The 26965-nt window shown below is 41.1% G+C and overlaps 1 protein-coding gene across 1 annotated transcript in view; it reads left to right on the top strand.

Moving 5' to 3' along the window:
- The window catches only part of ZFP62 (ZFP62 zinc finger protein), a 51345-nt gene extending 27702 nt beyond the window's left edge, over positions 1-23643 (top strand). The window contains exon 4 of the transcript XR_011073210.1: positions 23331-23643. The gene's annotated coding sequence lies outside the window, so the exon portion shown is untranslated. The remainder of the gene's footprint in view (positions 1-23330) is intronic.
- The last annotated feature ends 3322 nt before the right edge of the window (positions 23644-26965 follow it).

The raw sequence follows: 26965 nt of genomic DNA, 5'->3' as shown, positions 1-26965 counted from the left end.
CAATGGCTTAATCACGCTTTTTGTTTGTTTCCATTTCCCTGACTCTGCTCCCACCCTTCCTCATTTCCTCCTCCCTCCTCCCTCATTCTCCCTTTAAAATGCCCAGTTTTACACAAATTGAAGTAGAGTTTAGTTTACACTGGACCCTCTTCCCTATTGCAATAGTTATCGAATAAAATCTGTCCTTACTGCTTTGATTAGTATCTAGCTTTACCTTTGACAGCTGGAAAGTAGTATTTCACCCACCTCCCCCATCACCACCAATTAGGATGGTGTCGATGCTTTAAGTGAGATCTTAAATGAAGGTAGTTTAGACAAGATGAAGGTCTGAAACAGCAGCTCAGGGCTGCTATGGTGGCTCTGCAATCTTCAGGGACTCAGGCTCCCATTATCTTGTTACTCAGCCTTCTCTTGTGCTGCTTCCTTCCTGTGGGCCAAGGAGGCTACCCCAGATCCAGCCATCTGATCTGCATTCCAGTCAGCAGGAGCTTCTTGGAGGAGCAGGATGTGACAGGCACACTTGGCTCAAGGGGAGATCAGCATTTGCCTTGAGGGGAGTCCTGGAAATGGGATGGGGGCAGCCATGAGACCTGACAAATACCATTCTCATGTCAGAAGAAGAGCCAGATATGGAGATAACTAGCCCCCCCTCCCGTCCCACCTCACCTAGTACCTCTGAGGACAGTGGGTGAAGGGGGACTTTGGTGGTAATTACTGGGGGAGAGTGAAGATGTAGCACATCCACTGTGAAGACATTTCATGAGGAAACCCAGTAACTGCCCTTGAAGCAAAATGGAATTTTTCAATCTTGGTATTATTTTCTCCTGAGGTTGAGAACTGTTAGGTATGAGTGGGGAAGAGAGATTGGGTGGGGGGAGGGTGGGAAAGCAGATGAACTTCCTATGTGAGGAGGTGGAGCCTGGCTTTGGACAGTACCACCACTCACCTCAGATTCCCCTGACTGAGTCAGAATGGCCATGGCCAGGGGTTCAGGCATAGTTCCAAGTTGTAACAAGTGCTTTCGGCTGAGTCACCTCACTGATTTGAGTGTCTCTCTTCTTTTTAAGCAGAAAAACTAATTTCTCAGATAGAAATTTAGATAGAAACCTCAAATAGGTGATAGGGGAGCTTCTCAGGTAGAGAATAGAAAACTGGGGTGTTGCCCACTGGGTCAGATTCTTATGAAGGATTTGAATAACCTCCAAAGAATTAGGTATGGCAGAGACTCCTAGCTACTCAGAGGCACCCAGTCTTGCCTTCTTCCACGTAGTAATCAGATCCCTCCCCGCAGTTTTTGGCAGGGCATGTGCCCAGCTTCCCTTCAAGCTTTTGGACAAAGGGATGTGAGCAGAATTGAAGGACAACTTTCAGGTAGTGTCCTTAAAAAAAAAAGCTTTTTAGCCCTCTGCTTCTTCTGCCCCTTCCACCTGGCTGGGAAAGGGGACAACTGAAGTGGCACTGGAGTGACATCTTGGATCCACAGGTGGATGCCATGTATTGATGATGGCAATGCCAACATTCCTGCCTCAGTACCCAATGACCTTGTGGAGCAGTTCAGCTAGTGCTCTGTACCGTCTACCTGCCCATCTCTGTACTGTTACCTAAAAGAGAAACGGAGGCCTGTCTTGTGAAAGCCAATGTGTTTGGGGTCTTTTTGTACAAGTGGCTAAGCCAGTTGCCTAACTAGAAAGCCAAGTCTAAAAGGAGCACTGTTTGATACCCTCTACGTTACTTACTCCAAGCCTTCAGCAACACTCAACTTATGAAAGACCATGTTGCTTATTATGACACATGTCCCCATGTGGCTTTGGCCCACTTTTAAAGCTTCCTCAGTTCCACCCCAATGGAGAAATCTGTAGCCTGGCTGGATGAGAGTATCAGAAAAGTTGGTTTGTCCAATCAGTCAGATGCTAATTTATAAACTGACACAGGAACACAAAGCAAATTAGTAGAAAATATGATTTCTGTTCCTTTTTCTCCTTGCATCATTTCCTGCCAACTCCCACCTTTTCTTTATTCTTATCACTCCTCCTCACTTCTCTTTCCCCTTGGTTTTTCTCTGGAGTGCCTAAATAAGTTGTTCAAACGTGTGCCATTCCATGGGTCATCAATGATGGCTCATGGAAACGTAGGAAGGCAAAGCATCCAGGACACAGCTGACTGCTGGCAACTCAAGCGCCAGGAGATGGTGAAACCACATAAGAACTATATACTGTAGCAGGGAATTTTCTTCTTGTTGATATACTGCTCAGTTTCATAAGGAAAACAAAAAGGGTGGAGAGTCACCTGCAAATAAAAAGCATCAATAAAAATACTGATACGTAGAGTGTTCAATGAACCTTCTTTTCAAATTGAAAACTTAATAATTGTCACCATTTGTCAGGCGTAAGTCTAGGTGTCTCACATATATGATCTCTTAATTTTTACAGATCCACTCAAGGTAACCATTCTTATTCCCATTTTACAAATTAGAAAACTTGAGTTCAGATGAGTAAGATTTGGGATTTGAACCCACCTTTGACTTTTCCCCCCCATATCACTCTGCCTCCCACTTTAGATAAGAAATATAAAATGTTAAAAACTAGCCTTGGAAGATGTGATGTTTAAGTTCATGTGTCAGCTTGGCTGGGCCATGGTGCCTAGATATTTGGTTAAACATTATTTTGGATGTTTCTGTCAGAGTCTTTTTGGATGAGATTTACAAATTGATTGACTTTAATATGGGTGGGCCTTGTCCAATCAGCTGAAGGCTTGTATGGAACAGAAAGACTGACCTCCCCTGAGCTAGAAGGAATTGTGCCAGCAGTGAGCCTTTGGACTTGGACTGCAACATCAACTCTTCCCTGCAGCTCTTCAGCCTGCTGGCCCACCCTGCAGATTTTGGGCTTGCCAGCCTCCATAATTGCATGAGCCATTTCCTTAAAATCAATCACTCTCTTCTCCTTTTCTTCCTCCTCCCTCCTCCCCCTCCTCCTCTTCCCCCCTTCCCCTTCTTCTTCCTCTTCCTCTTCTTCTCCTCCTCCTCCTCCCCCCATCCCCCTCCTCCTCCTCCTCCTTCTCCTTCTTCTTCTTCCCCTCTCTCTCTCTCACGCACGATAAGTAGATAGATAGACAGACAGACAGACACATGCTCTTTATTCTGTTTCTCTGGAGAAGCCCAACTAATACGAGGAGGAGAGAGAATTATAAAATGGAGGGAAGAAAACTGTTCTCAGAAATGAATGGTGGTAGATTGCAACCAACAAGAATCAGAGAGAAAGTGAAGGAAGTTGATTTACCGCTGTATGCTGCTCTGAACTGCTTTCCTGCAAATTTCAGGGATTACTCTGAGGATGGCACCGCCACACACACACTCAGGAGGTAAGTGAGCTAATCTAAAAAGGCCGAGGCCAGAGCAGAGTCCTCTCCTAGTTTATAACTATGCATCTGTGGCAGAGTTCCTCTTCCTGGCTTTGTAGGAGGACTACTATTCCCACTTTCCTTTGCAGTTAAGGGTGACCATGTGACTGAGTTCTGGCCAAGGAAATGTGGATGGTGTGATATAAGCTACTTCCTGGCTTGGCGCATAAAAAATTCTGTAATCTTCCAGCTCTCTCTTCCACTGTTCCAGAAACCTGGGAAGTTTATATTTCAAAATTAGTTGACTAGAAGATGTAGGAGGGCCACCAGCCCCATATTAGACTTTGCATGAGCAAGAAATAGACCTTTAAGCACATTAACTCACTGAGATTTGGGGTTTATTTGTTCCCTTCTCTAGGCTACTCTGTCCTAAGGAAGGCAACATCTGTTAGTCTCTGTCTTGCTTTTGCCCATTGTCACTTCCTCCAAGGCCTAGCACAATGCCTGGCACAGAGAAGACACTCAGTAAATACTTGTTGAATGAATGAATGAATGGTGTACTAGCTAACTATGGTTCTAAGATGCCATAACAGAGATGCAAAAATCCAGCAGTGTAAATGACAATTGTGTAACAGTCCAGAGGTAGGACTGGCAAGACAGCTGTGCCATCTGCCTCTGGGCCAGATGACTGCTGCAGTCCCACCGTGCCCCCAGGTGATGGGCAGGGGAAAGACTGGGCATTCCCAATCCTTACAAGGGCAAGGCTGCACACATTGCTTCCCCTCATATCCCTTTGGCCAAAACTTAGTTGCAAGGACACACCAAGCTGCAAGGAAAGCTGAGGTCAATTGAATGATCTGCATGCAATTCTTCCTCTCCTCCCTGCTCTTGGCGATGTTCACCAGGATGGAGAGTACTTCACTACCCCATTGATTTTGGGCTTCGGCCAGAGGCATACGTGGCAGAAGTGACAGTATATCAGTTCTGAGCCAAGGCCTTAAATGGCCCCTTGTGTTTCTGTTCGCCCTTCTGGCACAGCTGCCACCCTACATTGAGAAGAGCCTGCCCCAGGTAGCCATTGGTCCAGAGGATGAGAGACAAGTGGAGCAGCCCTAAATCAGTTCATAGCCTGAAGCAGAGATGCCTCTGCTGACCTGAAAGAAAAATAAATGGCTTTTTTGGGAAGCTACTGAGATTTGGGGGTTGCTTATGCAGCATTAATGCAGCAGAAACCTAATGCTGTGGTCATGAACTCAGACTTAACTGAAGAGTTCTACTATTAAATAGGGGGAAATGAGCATTATTAGTGTACTATGACCATTCTGTGGGTATAAGAAGGACCCCTCCCTGGATGGAGCAGAAACAGCCTGACCTGTGGGGGACTCCTTTATGAGTCCAGAGAATTGCCTAGCCAGCCTAGTTAGCATGAATATAATGTGAGGTGGCACGCTTTCCTGGGACTCTGTCATGGGTGCAGGCACTGAAGGTCGGCTGACCTGGGGGCAGTCACCTTGGTGAGAGCAGAAGGGGGTGTGGGGGTAGCAATTCTGTCTGGAGGCATCTTGGGAATAAAGTGTAAGTTGTGGGTAAGAGGAATGGTGATAATAGAAAACTCTCAAAACAAATGCAATAGTCACATTAACAAAAAAAGTTTGGGAGGAGTTTTCCCCATGAGTCAAGAGGTGGTGCTAATAATAGAAGCCTGAAATAACTGTGTATATTACTATATTAGTTAATTCATGTCTATCTGTTGCCAATACAGCTGTAGAGAATGATGTTATTCCTATCTGAATCCTATACAAGATTTGCAATGCATGGAAAAGATAACTGATGCCTCTATCAGATCAGTCAAAATTTACGTCTAAAATACATTTTCTCCATGGTGCCTCAGTGCCTCAATACTCACAGTTTGCACCCTGGAAAGGTTTTTCAAAGGAAGCAGCTCTGTACTGCTTGCTGGTTATTCTGCCAACTAAGAATTGAGGTGTGCGTAATGGCATCAAATTTTTTCTCCTTGGGAAATTGCTAGAGACCTGCAAGGGGTAAAAAGCTTTTGAAAGCATAGCAATTTGGGTGTGACTGTCCATTTTGAGGTGGGTGAATTAATCCCTGATAAAGTATTGGCTGCTTACTGGAAACTGAGGAAAATAAAACAAGGTTTAAAACATTTCTTCAAATGTGAATATATCCTACATTTTACCTAGATTTTTTCGGTATTTATCTCCCGACATTTTATTGTGAAAATTTAAAAACACTTAACAAGTACATTATGCCTTCCATCTAGATACAATGGTTGTTAATGTTTTACCATATTTGCTCTCTCTCCTTCTTCCCCACCCCCCAGCCACACATACACCAAGACACATCAGTTTTGAAACTAAGTTGTCAGTATGACATCATGATCCTTAAATACTTCGGCATGAATCTCCTAAGAATTAGGACAATCACCTGTATAACAACAATGCCACTATAACACCTAAGAAAATTAACAATCATTCTACAATCACAACTAATATCCAAGCCATATTTAAATATATATATATATATATTTTTTATACAGCAGGTTCTTATTAGTCATCCATTTTATACACATCAGTGTATACATGTCAATCCCAATCTCCCAATTCATCACACCACCACCCCCACCACCCGCCGCTGCTTTCCCCCCTTGGTGTCCATACGTTTTTTTCTCTACTTCTGTGTCTCAGTTTCTGCTCTGCAAACCGGTTCATCTGTACCATTTTCTAGGTTCCACATATATGCGTTAATATACAGTATTTCTTTTTCTCTTTCTGACTTACTTCACTGTGTATGACAGTCTCTAGATGCATCCACCTCTCTACAAATGACCCAAGTTCGTTCCTTTTTATGGCTAATATTCCTTTGTATATATGTGCCACATCTTCTTTATCCATTCGTCTGTCGATGGGCACATATTTAAATATTTTTAATTGCCCCTTAAAGACTTCTATGCAGTTTCACCTGTGATCTAATCAAGGTTTGTGGAGTCTATCTGGAGGTTAACCTAGAAAATCTCCCCCACCTTAACTTCTGTTTGGTTTTGACTTATGACATCGACTTTTGAAGAGTCCAGGCCAGGGGATTTATAGAGAGTTGCACATTCTTCATTTGTCTGATTGTTTCCTGACGGTGTTCTTTAACTTTTTTCTTTTATGCCTGTATTGCCCTTAAAATGGAAATTCAGTCTGGAGGCTTGATTAGTTTTGGGTTAAACGTCATTTGCAAGAATGCTTCAGAGGCATCTCGTGAAGAGGTTCACATGTTGGGTTTTTCCACTACTAGTGATGCTAAAGGTGATGACTGGGTTGAGAAAGTGACCGCCATACTTCCATGGAGAAGCACTGGCCTGGGATCAGAGACTGAGGCAAAGTTTACATGCTAGTGTTTTATGATGGGTACGATCCCATGGGAGCCAAAAAGGGGAAAAAGAATTAAGGCAGAAAAGGAGGGAAACGAATAAAAGGTGGTTCATTGCTGAGCTGGCAATGGCTTCATAAGCAGCCTGGCTGGTCACTTGGTCATGTGGGACATCTTTAGAGTTGCCGTGTGACACTATTACATCCTGGAGGACTTCTCCAGGATAAAGTCTGCGGGGTGTTGATGTACCTGTACTTCTGGACTGTGTTACTAGGTGCCTCTGGGCAGCCACTGGAAAAACCAGGGCCTCTGTGGGTCCTGCTGCATTGGACCTGGCCATGGGAGCAGCTGCAGCTTCGGCCCTGGAAGGTGTAATGACAGCCTTGCCAAAGCAGAGACGTCTGTCATTGTAGGAGATGAGGTGACAAGGTGGAGGCTGGAGCTTTACAACCATCACTGGGGCCAGTTTACCCAGCAATCAGGGCAAGTGGGTCCTGAGGGACAGGCAAGGCCAAATGCATCTGTGGGGGTGGGTATACATTGCATCGGGTACCAAAGGAACATCTTCCCCTTTGAAAGTAATAATGATCTGTGGAGTGGTACTTCGCCCCTGTGGGAATAACCTATCGCCCAACCACATTTCATGTAGTGATTGTAGTACCCATTTGATTATTCTTGCCTGTGCCAGTTATTATATTGGGAGATGCAAGATAAGGGGACTAGTTGGACTCATTGCCACAAGAGTGTTGTTTCTAGGCTCTTTCAGGAACACAACTAGGAGACCATATATACATATATATATGGGGGGGGGGGGAATATGAATTGTATGAGTTCATATTGTCATTGGCATTCAACATAACAGTGTTTTTTCTTAAATTCTCTTTCATTTTTTCCCTCTTATACTGGAAATTCCTTGTTCCCAATAATATTACTGTATGTACAGTCAGAGTAGAGTGTTCAGGTGACCCCAAATAAGTTTCTTTTTCATTGTTGTTTGAATAACCAATTTTACATAGAGTTGGGCCATTTGTTTCTTTTAAGGTCCAACTTTAGGGCATTTTTCCTTTATGATTTACTCTTATTTCTAAATATGTAAACTACATGGTTCAAAAACCAATACTGTATAAACACGTTTAGTCAGAGAAGTCTCACTCCCATGAATATCATGTCCACCCTGTTCCAAGCTACCCTTTATAGGGAACAATTTTTATTAGTTTCTGGTTTCTCCTTTCCTATACTTTTTTTTTTTTTTGCGAAGATAAGCAAATACATATGTACATCTTAATTTCCGCTTCTTTCTTATACAAAACGTGGCACAGTATATATCGTCTTGCTTTTTTTCTCTTAATATATATCAAAGGACTCATTCCATACTTTAAGGTTCATAGATAACTTAAATGCTAAAGTTTTCTAGCTGTTTACTATCTATCTATCTATCTATCTATCTATCTATCTATCTATCTAGTCTATCTCTCTATATATATCTCAAGTGTATTAGAGTAGGCTAGTCAATGCTGCAGTAACAAGTAAACCCCCAAATCTTAATGGCTTTACAAAGAAAGGTTGATTTCTTGCTTACATAAAGTCTTATGTGGGTTGGGCAATCTTCCTTTGTCTTGTAGCCATATGAGCTAAAACATGTGCCCCCATGGTAGCCAGGTTAGGTAGCCAGGCCTAGAAATAGCCCACACCACAGCCCAGTCACACAGCCCCAAACTAACTACAAGGGACGTTGAAAATGTGGTGTCAAGTTCATAAAGAGGAAACAGAAATGGAATTTGGTGAATATATAGCATTGTCTCTCCCATGCCAGGCTTTATATTTATTCTCTCATATAAACCCACAACAGCTCTACAGGTTAGGTACTTTGATTTTTCCCATCTTACATTTAAGGATGTAGAGGCTCCAAGGCCTTATGTGCCTGTCAAAATCACAGTGTTCCTGTGTGTCAGAATTAGTTTCAAATCCTGGTGTATCTGCCTCCAAAGCCTGTACATTCCATGGCCAACCAGTATCATCCACTGAAAAAAGCATGGCAAATCCATTTCATCCACACATAAATGCAAAATTTGGAGAAACAGAGGTTGGAGCAATTGGTACAGGACAATAAGTATTTATACTTAAGATTTATAAGCTATTTTCCTACAAAAGAGTTCAAGAGAAAAATTAAATCCCTGGATCAATAAAGACTAAAACATCACAGGACACAATGTTTTAGTAACAGTGGATGATAAAATAGCTTTATTTATAATTTTTGAATCAAGAGCTAATTGTTATAGGAATTTTTTAAAAATTCAAAGTGAAACTGCAAACATTGTTTCTTCCTCTTTCTAAGTAAAAGCATCATATATTCTTTGCATGAGAGAAATTATGACACTTTCAAAACCATTTAGGGTAGCTTTGAGGAATTATCCCAAGTAATCTCCATTTATTTCAAAGTCGAAAAGCCTTCCCTTTAGAGGAGGAAATAAAACAAATGTGAAAAACCACTATGGCCATTTGGACAGTGCCTTTAGTTCCACATTAACACTTATATTTAATGCCTAAGATTGGGTACAACAATATATGATTCCAATGTATGCTTTTAGTAAGTGATTACAGCAAAATGAACAACACTGGGAACTCTAAATGATTTAAATGAAGCATTGGCCATCTATATGCAGAGACTGCAGATTCCATGAAAAGATAAGGTGGTTCCAGATGGTGATTTTTCCAGAACGAGGCAAAGCTTACCCTATCCTGTGAGTGTGAAACCAAATCATCCTGGCTGTTGACCCAATACAGTTTTCACAATAATGCCCTGCAAGTCTCAACATCATATCAGTACCTTTCAAACATTTTGGACCCTGACTACAGTAAGAAACATCATTAACTATGTACACACACAGTGACTCACAGACACAGAAGATTTTTTTGAGATAAAATGCAGGCAGTACACTCTGATCGCCTCCCCTAACCCACCCTACCCCCTACTCAAAATGCTGGCATGACCTGGGTTCACAACCTGTAGGAGTTGTGACCTGCAGTTTGAAACCCCTGAGCTATTGCCTATTGCTTTGGCTGGCCAGTCAAACTAGGCTGTGTAGAATATTTCTTTTCTCTTTTTGTCTCACAGCTCCCAGAGGGAAGAGGGACCCAGTGCTTGGAGAGGGAAATGTCACCTGGGAGTTAGTAACCAAATCCCAGAGCCTGGAGAAGTCAGCACCATTTGTGGAAGCTCCCACCTTTGCCAAGACATGACAAGACCCTGCTACTTTAATACCATCCTCAAAATGTTGAGGTTCACTTAGCATGTTGTCCTGTTACTAGAAATGCCAGATTTAGCAAAACAAATTTTTAAAAAAAGGACACCCAGTTAAATTTGAATTTCAGATAAACAAGGAATAGTCTTTTTTAGTGTATGTCTCATGCAGTAGCAATTATTCCATTTGTCTTTTTTTAGTGTAAGTATGTCTCATACGATAGCAATTATTCCTTGTTTGTCTTTTTTAGTGTAAGTATGTCGCATGCAATAACAATTATTCCTTGTCTGAAGTTCAAATTTAACTGGGTGTCCAGTATTTCATCTGGCAACTCAACTGGTTGCACACCCTGTACCTTTACTTTGAAGGTCCTCAATCTGATGGATGGATCTAGGCTGGACAGGATGTGGGCACTGCTGCTGGGAGGAAGGGGGGACACCTAGTTCAGTCTCCTTCTGCTCCCCTCAATTTTCATTGCTGGCTTCACACCCTGCAGCCCCCTAAAGTGTTCCCTCATCTGGAGGGCAGTGTATTTCAGTGGATTGGCAAGGTGGAACAAACCCTGCTCCTGCTGTGTCCACTTGACTCCTCGGTCCTCCTGGACCTTGGCATGCCAAACCTCTGGGATATATGCTGTCCCGCTGCCACCTCTAGCTCAGTGGCAAAGGGACAGTCACCAGCCCTATCCAGCTGTTGAACAGAACCCCAGTCTGTCCTTCGTGTAGTCACTCCAGTCTCTGCAAGTGATCTGCTCAATGAGGGAGAGCCCACTGGGAGGACAGGAACTCACTTCCTACTTCACTCCTCCAGAGCCTACATCCCCAAGCCCCCTCTGCCTCCCCTTGCCTCCAATTCTATACATTCCAAAGGAAAGCCTTGCCTCTCCATCAAAGCACACTCTCTGTCCCACGTAGGCCAAGTCTACTCATCCCCTCAGAATTAGGACCACTGGACTTGGTTTTTCTTCTCATTTCCCCTTCCCCACCCCCCGGCAGAAAATTGGTTAGTTAGAAATGGCTCACAAATGGATGGTTTAGTGAAGTGATTCGATCTTCCCTGCCTCCCTGCTGTTCCCAGTGGTTCCCTTAATGTTTGATTACCAAGAAGGACAAATGTCACCTCCTGGTCAAAGCTTCAGGTTGAGTTCTGAGCTCTGGGGCCTTGCAGGGCCTCCCTCCATGGCCTGGGTTGTGTTGTGAGGCTGTTGACCTGTCTGTTTCTTCAATGGGCTGTGAGCAGCCCAAGGACAGGGGCTCCACACTTGTGGAATCACACATGAAGTGGAGTCCGCTGTAGCTGGACAGAGAGGGGCAGTTGAAATGTATGGGCCATAGTCCTTGGTATACCTTCTGTTTGCTTTCATCAAACTTTTTCAGTAAACACGCCTTCTTCCCTCTGACTACCAAGACCCAGCGAGACCTGCTGCCCAGGTCACAGTTCCTTCTGGGGCCGTCTCTCCCGCTGTTAACACTTACTCATCCAGACCTTTCTGCCAGGGCCATCTGGGTCTTCCAAAGTGGCATTTAAAAAAATAAATAAACGATTCATTGCTAATGTGTAAATGATTGTCATTGGGATACATTTGAAATTTTGTATTTTAAAGAAACTAACAGGTATTATTTAGTTCTGCTATACGTGCCTCACATTGTTAGTGTCACGTAAGGTTAAGACAGAAGTTCCTGCATTCAAGAGTCATACTGGAAGACAAGATTTAAATACATAAAAACCCATTTTAAAATGACCCAAAGAGACTAGTAGGTAATAAAATGCATTTCAAGTGGCTTATAAAGGTCATATAATGACACTGTGTTTCATCATCTGTGGAGGACTTGATAAGGTTATTCCTGAGGTTTCTTTATTCCAAATAAATCACCAAGTAGATCTTTCAAATTTTATAATGTATAATAAAGTAACATGATATGGTACTCACTATGTGCCAGGCACCATTGCTGGCAACTCCTTCAGTCTTTACAAGAGTACCATGAGGTGGCCATTATTCATTTCCCATTTGGCAGGTGGGGGAAACTTAGGCATTGAGAGGGTAAAGAATTGCCCATGGGCACAGAGCTTTGTGGTGGAGCTGGCAGTTGAATGCAAGGCATGAGGACCTTGAGTGTGAACATAATGGCTGTGCCATGCATGGCGTCTCTCTACACAGACCTAAACTTGCACTTTCCTGTACTTTTCAGATTGCACTTCCTTACTTTTTAAATGGGAAAACCATGTATTATTCTTGGAATGCCTATTCTATTTTCCATTACCCCACAAACTTGGCCATCTTTGTTCAAACCTGTACAATCTGCAACCAAGTTTCTAACATTTTCTTGGCTGTATCTCTTCTCCAGGGATTTGGTTGAGTGGAATCTATAAATTTCATTCAGATTTGAGCCCGATGTCCTGCCTCATCCACTACACCACATTTCTTCTTTTTCTCAAAATTTATCAGGTTAAATCTTCAACATTTTGTATTTTTCTTTTCTACCTTTCTTTCTTTCTTTCTTTCTTTATTTATTTTTGGCTGTGTTGGGTCTTCATTTCTGTGCGAGGGCTTTCTCTAGTTGTGGCAAGTGGGGGCCACTCTTCATCACGGTGCGTGGGCCTCTCACTGTCGCGGCCTCTCTTGTTGCAGAGCACAGGCTCCAGACACGCAGGCTCAGTAGTTGTGGCTCACGGCCTAGTTGCTCTGCGGCATGTGGGATCTTCCCAGACCAGGGCTCAAACCCGTGTCCTCTGCATTAGCAGGCAGATTCTCAACCACTGCGCCACCAGGGAAGCCCCTCTACCTGTCTTTCTTAATTTCGATTCCACAGCCTCCCTGGGAGGATTTCCATGCTAAAGGTCTTCACTGAAACTGTGATTTCTTCTGTGGCTGCTCACACGTCTACTACACCCTGCAGCTGCTCACGCTCCACCGGAGTCTCTCGAGATACTGCTGGGGGTGAGGTGGAACTGAGGGATGAGGAAAGGAGTGAGACTAGGGACAGCTGTACCACAATGAATTCCAATACAAGCAAAGAAGAATCAGTGCTGACAGCTACTGAGGTTTCAAGGAGGGAGTGGCATTTGAGCTGGTAATAGAGGACTTCTGAGGACTTTGGTGGGTGGAGAAGGAAGAGGTGGCACCCCAAGCTGAGGCAGGGGAGATGAATCTGGAGTCTCTGTGCTCCTCAGACCAGCCAGCCCTGATCTCTTCCCTGGAGCAAACTGCCTCTGGTTTTTCAGGTACTGACAAAGCCCAGAAAAAAAAGTAAATCAAATGTTTTACTTGAAATCTTCTCCTCGCTCTGGGTTGCAGCTGAGTAATGTGATCCATTTCATACATCACACCCAATTCTCTACTGAAATTCCGATTATTTTTCGCCCACTCAAGAAAGCATGTCAGAATGCAAGTTTAATATTCCCCGAGACGTGACCTCAAATGGGTCTGATTTATTTAAAAGCAGCAATCATCTGAAAAGCTCAGTCCTTTAACAGTTACCAGGAGTGATTCAGTGCATGACACAATGCAGACGTGATTGCCACACAGCAGTGAGATAACTGGGAGGTGGCAGGCAGAGGAAGGAGTGGATTAACTCCAAGAAACTGGTGGCTCCTTAAAAAATTTTTTTACTTTTTGCCATGAACAGTTTCCAGATGATACCTAATGAGTGTTTGCTAGGGGTGTTGGATTACCTTTAATTTCTGTTCTTCCATTATTCTGGAGAAGTCTAATATTGGTTTGGGGGTGGGGGGTAGGGCATGTGAGAACCACACCTTTGTCCCAAAACAAGGTGGAAAACAGTGAATCACACACCTAGCAAAAGATCAGATGGTATTTTTTTTTAGCATAAAAAAAGTTTTATTAGAATGGTTCAAATATGGTTGTAATACTTTCAAGGTGGAAATGCTATGATTTCCTGACTGCTAGTGTATATTTCCTCATGACTCAGAATTTTTTTTTTTTTATACAGCAGGTTCTTATTAGTCATCCATTTTATACACATCAGTGTATACATGTCAATCCCAGTCTCCCAATTCATCACACCACAACCCCCACCCCCTGCTGCTTTCCCCCCTTGGTGTCCATACGTTTGTTCTCTACATCTGTGTCTCAATTGCTGCCCTGCAAACCAGTTCATCTGTACCATTTTTCTGGGTTCCACATATATGCATTAATATATGGTAATTCTTTTTCTCTTTCTGACTTACTTCACTCTGTATGATAGTCTCTAGATCCATCCACGTCTCTACAAATGACCAAATTTCGTTCCTTTTTATGGCTGGGTAATATTCCATTGTATATATGTACCACTTCTTCTTTATCCATTCATCTGTCAATGGGCATTTAGATTGATTCCATAACCTGGCTATTGTAAACAGTGCTGCAATGAACACTGGGGTGCACGTGTCTTTTTGAATTATGGTTTTCTCAGGGTATATGCCCAGTAGTGGGATTGCTGGGTCGTATGGCAGTTCTATTTTTAGTTTTTTAAGGAACCTCCATACTGTTCTCCATAGTGGCTCTATCAATTTACGTTCCCACCAACAGTGCAAGAGGGTTCCCTTTTCTCCACACCCTCTCCAGCATTTGTTGTTTGTAGATTTTCTGATGATGCCCATTCTAACTGGTGTGAGGTGATACCTCATTGTAGTTTTGATTTGCATTTCTCTAATAATTAGTGAGGTTGAGCAGCTTTTCATGTGCTTCTTGGCCATCTGTATGTCTTCTTTGGAGAAATGTCTATTTAGGTCTTCTGCCCATTTTTGGATTGGGTTATTTGTTTTTTTAATATTGAGCTGCATGAGCTGTTTATATATTTTGGAGATGAATCCTTTGTCTGTTGATTCGTTTGCAAATATTTTCCCCCATTCTGAGGGTTGTCTTTTCGTTTTGTTTATGGTTTCCTTTGCTGTGCAAAAGCTTTGAAGTTTCATTAGATCCCATTTGTTTATTTTTGTTTTTATTTCCATTACTCTAGGAGGTGGATCAAGAAAGATGTTGTGATGTATGTCAAAGAGTGTTCTTCCTATGTTTTCCTCTAAGAGTTTTATACTGTCCGGTCTTACATTTAGGTCTCAAATCCATTTTGAGTTTATTTTTATGTATGGTGTTAGGGAGTGTTCTAATTTCATTCTTTTACATGTAGCTGTCCAGTTTTCCCAACACCACTTATTGAAGAGACTGTCTTTTCTCCACTGTATATCCTTGCCTCCTTTGTCAGACTAGTTGACCATAGGTGCGTGGGTTTACCTCTGGGCTTTCTATCTTGTTCCATTGATCTATATTTCTGTTTTCATGCCAGTACCATATTGTCTTGACGACTGTAGCTTTGTAGTATAGTCTGAAGTCAGGGAGTCTGATTCCTCCAGCTCCGCTTTTTTCCCTCAAGACTGCTTTGGCTATACAGGGTCTTTTGTGTCTCCATACAAATTTTAAGATTTTTTGTTCTAGTTCTGTAAAAAATGCCACTGGTAATTTGATAGGGATGGCATTGAATCTGTAGATTGCTTAGGGTAGTATAGTCATTTTCACAATATTGATTCTTCCAATCCAAGAACATGGTATATCTCTCCATCTGTTGGTATCATCTTTAATTTCTTTCATCAGTGTCTTAGAGTTTTCTGCATACAGGTCTTTTGTCTCCCTAGGTAGGTTTATTCTTAGGTATTTTATTCTTTTTGTTGCAGTGGTAAATGGGAGTGTTTCCTTAATTTCTCTTTCAGATTTTTCATCATTAGTGTATAGGAATGCAAGAGATTTCTGTGCATTAATTTTGTATCCTGCAACTTTACCAAACTCATTGATTAGCTCTAGTAGTTTTCTGGTGGCATCTTTAGGATTCTCTATGTATAGTATCATGTCATCTGCAAACAGTGATAGTTTTACTTCTTCTTTTCCAATTTGTATTCCTTTTCTTTTTTCTCTGATTGCCGTGGCTAGGACTTCCAAAACTATGTTGAATAATAGTGGTGACAGTGGACATCCTTGTCTTGCCCCTGATCTTATAGGGACAGTTCTTTCAGTTTTTTACCATTGAGAATGATGTTTGCTGTGGGTTTGTCGTGTATGGCCTTTATTATGTTGATGTAGGTTCCCTCTATGCCCACTTTCTGGAGAGTTTTTATCATAAATGGGTGTTGAATTTTGTCAAAAGCTTTTTCTGCATCTATTGAGATGATCATATGGTTTTTCTTCTTCAATTTGTTAATATGGTGTATCACATTGATTGATTTGCGTATATTGAAGAATCCTTGCATCCCTGGGATAAATCCCACTTGATCATGGTGTATGATCCTTTTAATATGTTGTTGGATTCTGTTTGCTAGTATTTTGTTGAGGATTTTTGCATCTATATTCATCAGTGATATTGGTCTGTAATTTTCTTTTTTTGTAGTATCTTTGTCTGGTTCTGGTATCAGGGTGATGGTGGCCTCATAGAATGAGTTTGGGAGTGTTTCTTCCTCTGCAATTTTTTGGAAGAGTTTGAGAAGGATGGGTGTTAGCTCTTCTCTTAATGTTTGATAGAATTCACCTGTGAAGCCATGTGGTCCTGAACTTTTGTTTGTTGGAAGATTTTTAATCACAGTTTCAATTTCATTACTTGTGATTGGTCTGTTAATATTTTCTATTTTTTCCTGGTTCAGTCTTGGAAAGTTATACCTTTCTAAGAATTTGTCCATTTCTTCCAGGTTGTCCATTTTATTGTAGTAGTCTCTTAGGATGCTTTGTATTTCTGCAGTGTCTGTTGTAACTTTTCCTTTTTCAGTTCTAATTTTATTGATTTGAGTCTTCTCCCTCTTTTTCTTGATGAGTCTGGCTAATGGTTTATCAATTTTGTTTATCTTCTCAAAGAACCAGCTTTTAGTTTTATTGATCTTTGCTATTGTTTTCATTGTTTCTATTTCATTTATTTCTGCTCTGATCTTTATGATTTCTTTCCTTCTGCTAACTTTGGGTTTTGTTTGTTCTTCTTTCTCTAGTTCCTTTAGGTGTAAGGTTAGATTGTTTGTTTGAGATTTTTCTTGTTTCTTGAGGTAGGCTTGTATAGCTATATACTTCCCTCTTAGAACTGCTTTTGCTGCATCCTATAGGTTTTGGATTGTAGTATTTTCATTCTCATCTTTCTCTAGGTATTTTTTGATTTCCTCTTTGATTTCTTCAGTGATCTCTTGGTTATTTAGTAACGTATTGTTTAGCCTCCAGGTGTTTGTGTTTTTTACATTTTTTTCCCTGTAATTCATTTCTAATCTCATAGCACTGTGGTCAGAAAAGACGCTGGATAGGATTTCAATTTTCTTAAATTTACTGAGGCTTGATTTGTGACCCAAGATGTGATCTATACTGGAGAATGTTCCGTGCGCACTTGAGAAGAAAGTGTAATCTGCTGTTTTTGGATGGAATGTCCTGTAAATATCAATTAAATCTATCTGGTCTATTGTGTCATTTAAAGCTTGTGTTTCCTTATTTATTTTCATTTTGGACTATCTGTGCATTGGTTAAGTGAGGTGTTAAAGTCCCCCAGTTATTGTGTTACTGTTGATTTCCTCTTTTAGAGCTGTTAGCAGTTGCCTTATGTATTGAGGTGCTCCTATGTTGGGTGCATATATATTTATAATTGTTATATCTTCTTCTTGGATTGATCCCTTGATCATTATGTAATGTCCTTCCTTGTCTCTTGTAACATTCTTTATTTTAAAGTCTATTTTATCTGATATGAGTATTGCTACTCCAGCTTTCTTTTGATTTCCATTTGCATGGAATATCTTTTTCCATCCCCTCACTTTCAGTCTGTATGTGTCCCTAGGTCTAAAGCGGGTCTCTTGTAGACAGCATATATATGGGTCTTGTTTTTGTATCCATTCAGCCAGTCTATGTCTTTTAGTTGGGGCATTTAATCCATTCACGTTTAAGGTAATTATCGATATGTATGTTCCTATGACCATTTTCTTAATTGTTTTGGGTTTGTTTTTGTAGGTCCTTTTCTTCTCTTGTGTTTCCCACTTAGAGAAGTTCCTTTAGCATTTGTTGTAGAGCTGGTTTGGTGGTGCTCAATTCTCTTAGCTTTTGCTTGTCTGTAAAGCTTTTGATTTCTCCATCGAATGTGAATGAGATCCTTGCCGGGTAGAGTAATCTTGGTTGTAGGTTCTTCCCTTTCATCACTTTAAGTATATCATGCCACTCCCTTCTGGCTTGTAGAGTTTCTGCTGAGAAATCAGCTGTTAACCTTATGGGAGTCCCCTTGTATGTTATTTTTTGTTTTTCCCTTGCTGCTTTCAATAATTTTTGTCTTTAATTTTTGCCAATTTGATTACTATGTGTCTCAGCATGTTTCTCCTTGGGTTTATCCTATATAGGACTCTCTGTGCTTCCTGGACTTGGGTGGCTATTTCCTTTCCCATGTTAGAGAAGTTTTCAACTATAATCTCTTCAAATATTTTCTCGGGTCCTTCCTCTCTCTGTTCTCCTTCTGGGACCCCTATAATGTGAATGTTGTTGCGTTTAATGTTGTCCCAGAGGTCTCTTAGGCTGTTTTCATTTCTTTTCATCCTGTTTTCTTTATTCTGTTCCACAGCAGTGAATTCCACCATTCTGTCTTCCAGGTCACTTATCCGTTCTTCTGCCTCAGTTATTCTGCTATTGATTCCTTCTAGTGTATTTTTCATTTCAGTTAATGTATTGTTCATCTCTGTTTGTTCTTTAATTCTTCTAGATCTTTGTTAAACATTTCTTGCATCTTCTCCATCTTTGCCTCCATTCTTTTTCCGAGGTCCTGGATCATCTTCACTATCATTATTCTGAATTGTTTTTCTGGAAGGTTGACTATCTCCACTTCATTTAGTTGTTTTTCTGGGGTTTTATCTTGTTCCTTCATCTGCTACATAGCCCTCTGCCTTTTCATCTTGTCTATCTTTCTGTGAATGTGGTTTTTGTTCCACAGGCTGCAGGATTGTAGTTCTTCTTGCTTCTCATGACTCAGAATTTTGATGGCTCTCTCTTGCCTGTTTTAGCATGTAGGTATCTATATTTCTCATCCTATTAATTACTTAGACCTCCGTCACTGACTTCCATCCCCAACTTAAATATTTCTCTTTCATTCTGTCTCCCATCTCAGCCTCTTTGTTTTGTTCAGTCCAGTTATGTTATTGTCTCTCACATGCTTTTGCTTGCTCTTTTCTGCTGTTTTTTTTTTTAAATACTAAAAAGGCCTAATATCAGAGATGGTGTAATATATGTATTTCTCTTTTTATGATTAATAAAGACTATTACTGACAATTATTTAAAATGTTTCTAACAATTAAAAATAATTGTTCTGGTTTAAAACCCATTTCAAAAAAATAAAGGAATTATGAGAAGGTTATAATTTTGGTTTGGGGGTAATAGTTGTAGTTGTTTTCCCCAAAGTACTTTTCAACTGCTCCTGCAGAAGGAAATGCTTTAAAGGATTTGATGGGGGTGTGTGAAACCTGGTCTCTGCAATCAGGACAAGCATCCAAGCTCCTGGCACCAGGCCCAGCTTAGATGATAAGGATTAGAAATATTCCTATTTGAGCTTGGTTCTACTTGAAGTAAGGAAGGATTTATGACACCTACACCAGGGGTTCCTCTCTCCTGGTTCCCTTCAAGACCTTGCTGGTGAGCCACCTACCCTCAGGAAGTATTCCTAATTTAAGTTTACATCCCTCTAAACACTTCTTTATTCTTTACACCAGCACTTCTGCATGTCTTCAGTGTTTTACTTGTAAGCGTCTTTGTTCTTTCTTGAGAACCAGTCTCCTCTCCCCCTGTGAACTGATACATCCTGAAGGCAAAAGACACTTTTATTTCAGAGTGTTCTCACTTGACTGCCCCTTCTCCCTCTCCACCCCTCTCCCCACCACTCCCCACCAGTGGAGGCCCGTACAGGAAAACCTCAGCTTCCTGGCATCAGTATCCGAGGTTTCAAATATTCACTAGGTAACTGGACAACCCCTGCTGATGGAGCTGGTCTCAGGGAATACTGACCTGAGAAAAAGCCTTCTGGTTTAAATGCAAATTCAGATTTAAAACCAACCAACCAACCAACCAACAAACCAACCAACCCAGTGACAATCAGAACTTATAATATTGTTAAAGAAAGGTGTTTAAAAGCAGACTGGCTTTCTCTATGACACGATAACACTTTGAGAGCCCTGAAAAAGGGAGAGGCCACGTGAGAAACGGAAGCAGCTTCCTAAGGGAGGGGATGCTGAGGGCTTTCTCTGTTCTCAGATGGAGGGGGCATTGAGGGGTTCTCCCCTGAAAGCTCAAAGCTACTAGCACCCTGGCACTTTCTGATTGCTATCTGGAAACTTCTAAACACAATAAATATTTACATAGCTCTTTTCAGTTTTAAAAGGGTTCTCACAGTCTTGGTTTCATTTGATCCTCATGAATGCCCTGCCAGGAATGAAGGACAGATTTTACAACCTGAGCCTTGGGAAAGGAAATCAAATCTCCTAAGTCCACTGAAATCAGAGGAGCCAGAATCTGAGCTGGCAGGTTAATGTTTATTGAACAAATTCAGAAATATATGAGTATGATAAGGTAAACAGGGTCTCTTCCTTTCAGAAGCTCATAATCTAGTTGGGGAGAAATGCCCCAAATTAACATAATTAAAATAATACTAGGATTAAATAAGGGAAGACCAGACACAAGATAGTAAGTTCATCCTTCATTGTGAAATGAAGCAAGAAAGTGCTCTGATTTTAAGTGTACTTAAATAGCTTTCATGAATTGAAATGGTTGAACTGAAATTCCCAAGTGTCCTCCAACCACCACCCCACCTTCATCCTAAGTCTCTGCTTAATATTCTGAGTTTCACTCAGATTCCTTACGGCATCTACACCGTCTTCAGCTTTACACCTTAGGTCTGGAGATGTCTGGGCTTGTCACATTCTCTTCAGTTCCATATTTGCAGTGCAACTCTGGGCCCCCACACCCAATTATTAATTTATTTATTTACTTTTAGCCACAAGGAACATAAAAAAGGAAGTGGGGGTTATCTGTCTTCAGTGTTCCGGAAAGTCCACCCTCACCTCCTGGAAGTGCTGAAGGGAGCAGATTTTAGAAAATGACTAATGAATAATAATAATGACTAATAAATCACACATGAAGAGAGACCTATAGGCAGAGGGCATTTCAGGAAGGAAAACCAACCAGGCCAAGGACAGAGTGAGTGAGAAGACAAGGGGAAAGTCAGAACATGCCTATAGTCAGGACTGTCTCCACCTGACACAGAAGAAACATGGTGTGATGATTATGTGCATACAAAGAGTAGAGATAACAGATCATTTAAAATTGGGATTTCCCCACATCTAGGAGGGCACTGGCCCATGTCCACTGCTTTCCAGAAAACACAAATTCCTCCCAAATACCTCTTTCTTCATCTGGGGATTCTGTAGGCTTTTATGTGGAGGCTGTGGTCCAGTCTCTTTGTTCATTCCTTATATCACACTGGGAAAAACAGATACTACACAGTGGAAACAACTTAAATATCCATCAACCAATGAATGAATAAACCACATACATACAGTGGAATGTTATTCAGCCACAAAAAGGAACGAAGTGCTAATACATACTATAACATGGATGAACCTTAAAACCTATGCTAAGTGAAAGAAGCCAGACACATAATGTCTGATGCCATTTGTATGAAATGTCCAGAACAGGCCAAATGGTAGAGACGTAAAGTAGATCAATGGTTGCCAGGGGCGAGGGAGGCAGAAATGGGGAGTGACTGCTAATGGACATGGGGTTTCTTTCAAAGGTGATGAAAGTGTTCTGGATTAGTGGTGATGGTTGTATAACTATGTCAGTATACCAAATACCACTGAACCATACACTTTGGAAGGATGCAAAAAAAAAAAAAAAAAAAACAGGTGTACAATGTTAGTTTTAGTTATCAGGTTAATACAATTTAGTATTAACTAAATTGTATTAACCTGATATTTGCCTGGGAACATTAGAAACATCAAAAATAGAATAAGCATAACTAAAAAACTATTCACAAAACATGAAAAATGGCAAAGAAACAAAGACATAAAAATGAGGGAGGTGGAAGATAGTCACATGAGTCCCAACATATACAAAATTGATATTCTTAAGATGAGAATAGAACAAATGAAACAGAAAAAAAAAGTAAAGAAGTACTAGCCTGAAACTTTTCTGAATTAATCGTAAGAATAGTAACCGACATTTACTGAGCACTTACTATATATGTTGGGCATAGTTTGAAGAACTTGACATGCACGATCTCATTGAATGCTCATGATAATTGAGTAATGTTAGGTAGTGTTATCATCCCCACTGTATTCATGAGAAAACTAAGGCACAGAGAGGGTTAGTAACTTGCTAAAGGAAATCCTGCAATAAGTGGCATAACTGGAATAAAATAAAACTCGTACCTGCAGATTTAAAGGGTGTAATGTGTCCAGGAAAAACTAGTATAACTAAGTCATTCTGGTTAAGTGTACTGCACTTCATGGATAATGGAAAACCTACATGGGCAACAGACTGAAAAATCTATTTCTCCCAAAGGGAAACATCATGTGGCTTCAGATTGCTCCTTAGCATCAACTCATGTCAGAAGGTCAGAAGGTTGAGCAGGGCCAACAAATCTTGAGCAAGTGTCCTCCAAGACTTTGTCCTTTAAGTAGAAAATCTGAAACTATCACCATTCATGCTTGAGCTTTGCTACCTGAGAGAAACTTACTCTGAATTCAGCAAATCTCAGGAAGGAGCTGGCTGGCCAGGCTTGAGTCCTGTGTGACCCAATTCCTATGGTCATGGTATGAGCTGTACTGACTGGCCCAGGTTGGGAAGAGACAGACAGAAGCACACAGTCATGAAATAATTGGGAGATGAACTTTGAGGGGTGTGCTGATTGATTGGATGTGGGAACTTTGTGGAGGACTTGGATTTCTGGCACAAGCATTTGGCTGGATGATGGAGCTACTCACTGAGAAGGGGAATGCTGGGAGAGGAGCTGGGAGGAATACTGTGAGTTCAGTTTTGGACACTTGAATTAGAGCTATCTGTGAGGGAACCAAGTTGAGATATCAAGCACACAGCTGGATATATGGGCCTGGAGGACGGGGGAGAAGGGACCTGGGGGGCTTATTTGGGTGTCTCTGACACAGAGTTGATAATGGAAGCCCCGTGACTTCTGTGGATTGTAAGCAGCTTTTGGCAGGAAAGAGCTCTTTGCAGGAAAGAGCTCTTTGCAGGAAAGAGCTCTCTGCGGGAGGCCCCTTTTATCTTGACACTAACGTTAAACCTGGCATCCCCATGCTCTACTCATCTCTGGCCCTAGCACACCTTTCAAATCTTTTGATCACATAATACCTTGCCTAACATGTGGGTTCTTTCTGTAGATCAAAGAAGTAGAAGTGAAGACTAAGTAACCGATGACCAGATCTCTTCCCTAGCTTCCCCTTCAGTAACCTCGTGAACAAACTGTGTGAACAAGATAGCATCTAAAGAAAAATCACAGGAAGTCAACAAACATGCACACAGTGGGGAATCGCCGATTCTGACCCCCTGTTTCAGTGAGATTTCACTGAGATTACCTCCTTTTTTCCCTTTAAAAACTTTCATGGCTGAGCAGAATCTTCAGAGATGGCTTTCGGGGGAAACTGAGTCCACCATCTCCCCAGATTGCCGGCACTCGGATTAAAAGTAACTTTCCTTTCTACCAACATTTGTCTCTCTTGAGTACTGATTTTTGAGCGGTGAGCAGGCAGACCTGAGTTTGGTGACAGGATCATCTAAAGAGAAAGTGTTGGGTAGAGAATAAGAGGGAGGAGGAAGAAGCTAGTCAGGAAGGCTGAGAAGGAGTGGTCAGAGAGGGAGGAGGGCACCCAGGAGAGTGTGGGGGCATGGGAGTCAAGGGGGGAGAGTGTGGGGGCATGGGAGTCAAGGGGGAAGAGTTGGAAGGAGAGGTGCACAGTCAGAGGTGCACAGATGAGTGGGTCAGAAGTTGCTAAGAGGTACAATAAGATAAAAGGAGAAAATGAATATGGCTGTTTCCTTATGGGTCAGAATTCTAAAATACATTCCAGGATAAAAGAACATGTGACAAATAGCAAATATACAAACTGACTTTTGTATCTATCTGACTTTGGACTAAAATCAGTACAAAGAATACTTGAAAAGGTAAGGAGGAGCCCATTAAATTATAAAAGATATCTAGCTTCTAAAATGAATCCAAAATAATTATCATCTGAAAAATATATGTTGGAAAAAATATATTTGTGAAAATATCCAAGAAAACATCGAAAAACAAGATAATAGGGAAGACTTAAGATGGTGCTGGCAGGGTGTGAAGAAAAGGACCCTCCTGCTCGCTGGAGTCAAAGCGGTGACACCTTTCTGTAGGTCTCACATGCGTCAAAAGCCTTCAACAGTGACTGCACCTTTTGACAACAGTTTCAGGATTTTATCCTGAGGAAATAATTAGGGATATGCTCAGACATTTAGCTACAAGTAATTTCGCAAAAGTAAAAAGTTGGAAACCAAATGTACAAAAACAGGGACAATAATTATGGTACGTTTGTATAATGGGAGATCACACAGTCATTAAAAATGCCATAGAAGTATATTTTCTGACATGGAAAAATGTTTACACTATATAAAGCAATAAAAGCTAATTATAATAGGATCTCAAATATGCATATATATGAACAGAACAAATTGATTATTTCTGGCTGCTGGCTTTACATATGGTTATTTTAAAATTTTGCTTATTTGTGATTTACTATTTTTCTGTAATGAATATATACTTCTTTTACAATAATTTTTAAAAACCTGGTAATTTTGTAAAGGTGAAGGGAGAAAAGAGTTCACTAGAATTAACCTATAACTGATCATTGATAAATAAGCAAATCATAAAGTGCTAACATTTATCCTGAGTTAACCAGATTCAGTTTTTCTGCTATCAGAGGCAATGAGGCCTAAGAATAGAAACTGCCTTGTGTTATACAAAATAAAGTTACAGTTCAGGCATACTTGTCTTTGAACTGTGACATCTGTATCTGTTACATATATATGTGGGTATGGAGAAAATATTTGGAAAGATATCCGCTAAATTTAAAAGTAGTTCCCTTCAGCAGGAAGGGATTAGTGGAGGTGGGAAGATATTAACTTTTTCTTTACACAACTCTATTGTTTGCTTTATTATAACAAGCATGCAAAAAGTCTAAGTACGTTTTAAAAAGTGGTTATAATTTTGAAAGTATTTAGAAACATGATACTATCTATTTTATGATGATAAAATATCATAATGCAAAATATGCATACTATGCTTATCACTATGTTCAGGTATCTGCAGGATAAGAATACTCCACCATGAAAATAGTTGTTCAAGTTCATTCATTCATTCATTCATTCCACAAATGTTTGTTGAGCACCTACTAAGGGCCAGGCACATGGCCCTGTTCCAGGGACTTAGGATACAGCAAGGAATCAAACAGCCAAATATGCCTCCCCTCATGGAACTGACATTCTAGCGGGGAGAGACAGACGGGAAACAGTAAGCATAATAAATATGTTGGGAGTTGGTAAGTGAGTGCTACTGAAAAAATGGAGCACAGTAAAGGGAAACTGGTAGTGCTGTGGGTGAGCGGCAGGGTTTAAATAGGTTGGCCAGGGAAGGCCTCACTGAGAAAGGTGACATTTGAGAAAATATTTGAAAGAGTAATGAAAGTATCCAGAAGAAGAGCTTTATACACAGAGAGAACAACTAGTGCAAAGGCCCTGAGGTGGGTTCAAGGAATAGCAATGAGGGTAGTGTGGCTGAGACAGAGTAAGCAAAGGGAGAGCGAGTTAGGGGTAAGCAGGCCAGTTGGTGTTGGGCTCTGTAGGCTGCTGTAAGGACTTTGGCTTTTTATTCCAAGTGAACTGGGGAGCCACTGTGGGGTTTTAAGCAGAGAAATGCCAGGATCCCTCTAGCTGCTGTGTGAAGACTAGGCTACTGGAGAAGGGGAGTAAGGACAGAGGGACCTGGTTGTCCAGGTGCGCGATGAAGGGGGCCGTGAGAATGCTGAGGTGTTGAACCCTAGACAGAGCTTGAAGATAGAGCCAACAGGATTTCCTGACAGACTGGGTAGAGGATGTAAGAGAGGAAGATGAGGATGGCTCTTGGCATTCCAGCCTGAGAAAATGAAGTGGAGTTACCATTAATTCAGATGAGAAAGACAGCTTTTTGCGAAAAGATCAGGAACTTATTTGTGGACCTGTATTGTTTGAGTGTAGCAGCAATAAAAATTTTGTTTTAAGAATGTTTCTAATATTATGACATCTTTCCAAGTAAAAAAAAAATCATTTCATGACTTCTGACCTAGCAACTATTACATTCCCAGTATTGAAAATATGCAAGTTGGTCACTGCTAGTAATCTGGAGAAATCACGTGGATAGAAGATATTCCATAAGACTGGAACCTAGGTTCCAGTTTTCAAAAAGGGGGCAAAGACAGATGCTGTAAATCCGTCCATAGTGCTGGCAAGATTCTAGAACATGTCATTAAATGGATGAACTCCTAAAATTAGTAGTAGCTCCTCTTGGATTCAGCCTTAAGTTAAGAGCAAGTCAGATCAACGTATGTACTAGAAAAACCCAGTCTTTTATCCTGTGTGTCTTCTTTACTACTCATACAGAGCACTTAAGTTCTGACACCAAATGTGTGGAGGTTTTCTCCCACCAAGCAGTTCTCTGTGACACCGGCTGCTTGTCCTACAATTAACTCAATTCTGACACAATCTGGAATAACATCAGATCCCACAGGTTAGGGGCTCAGTACCACCAGACTGACTCCGCATCAGATACCAATTGCAAGTAGTAGGCCCCCAAGTTACTCACAACTTCTGTTCTACCTGGAGGTTCCCGTGACCTCCTACCCCTTGGATTCGATTATTTGCTAGAGTAGCTCACAGAACTCACTTATGTGAGTTCTTATACACTTATACACTTATGTGTATTAGTTTATTAAAGGATACAGATGAATGCCAGATG

The sequence above is a fragment of the Eschrichtius robustus genome, chromosome 2 (assembly GCF_028021215.1).
Source record: "Eschrichtius robustus isolate mEscRob2 chromosome 2, mEscRob2.pri, whole genome shotgun sequence".
Taxonomy (NCBI): domain Eukaryota; kingdom Metazoa; phylum Chordata; class Mammalia; order Artiodactyla; family Eschrichtiidae; genus Eschrichtius; species Eschrichtius robustus.
The sequence above is the reverse complement of the archived record's forward strand: the minus strand, read 5'-3'. Positions and strand labels throughout refer to the sequence as shown.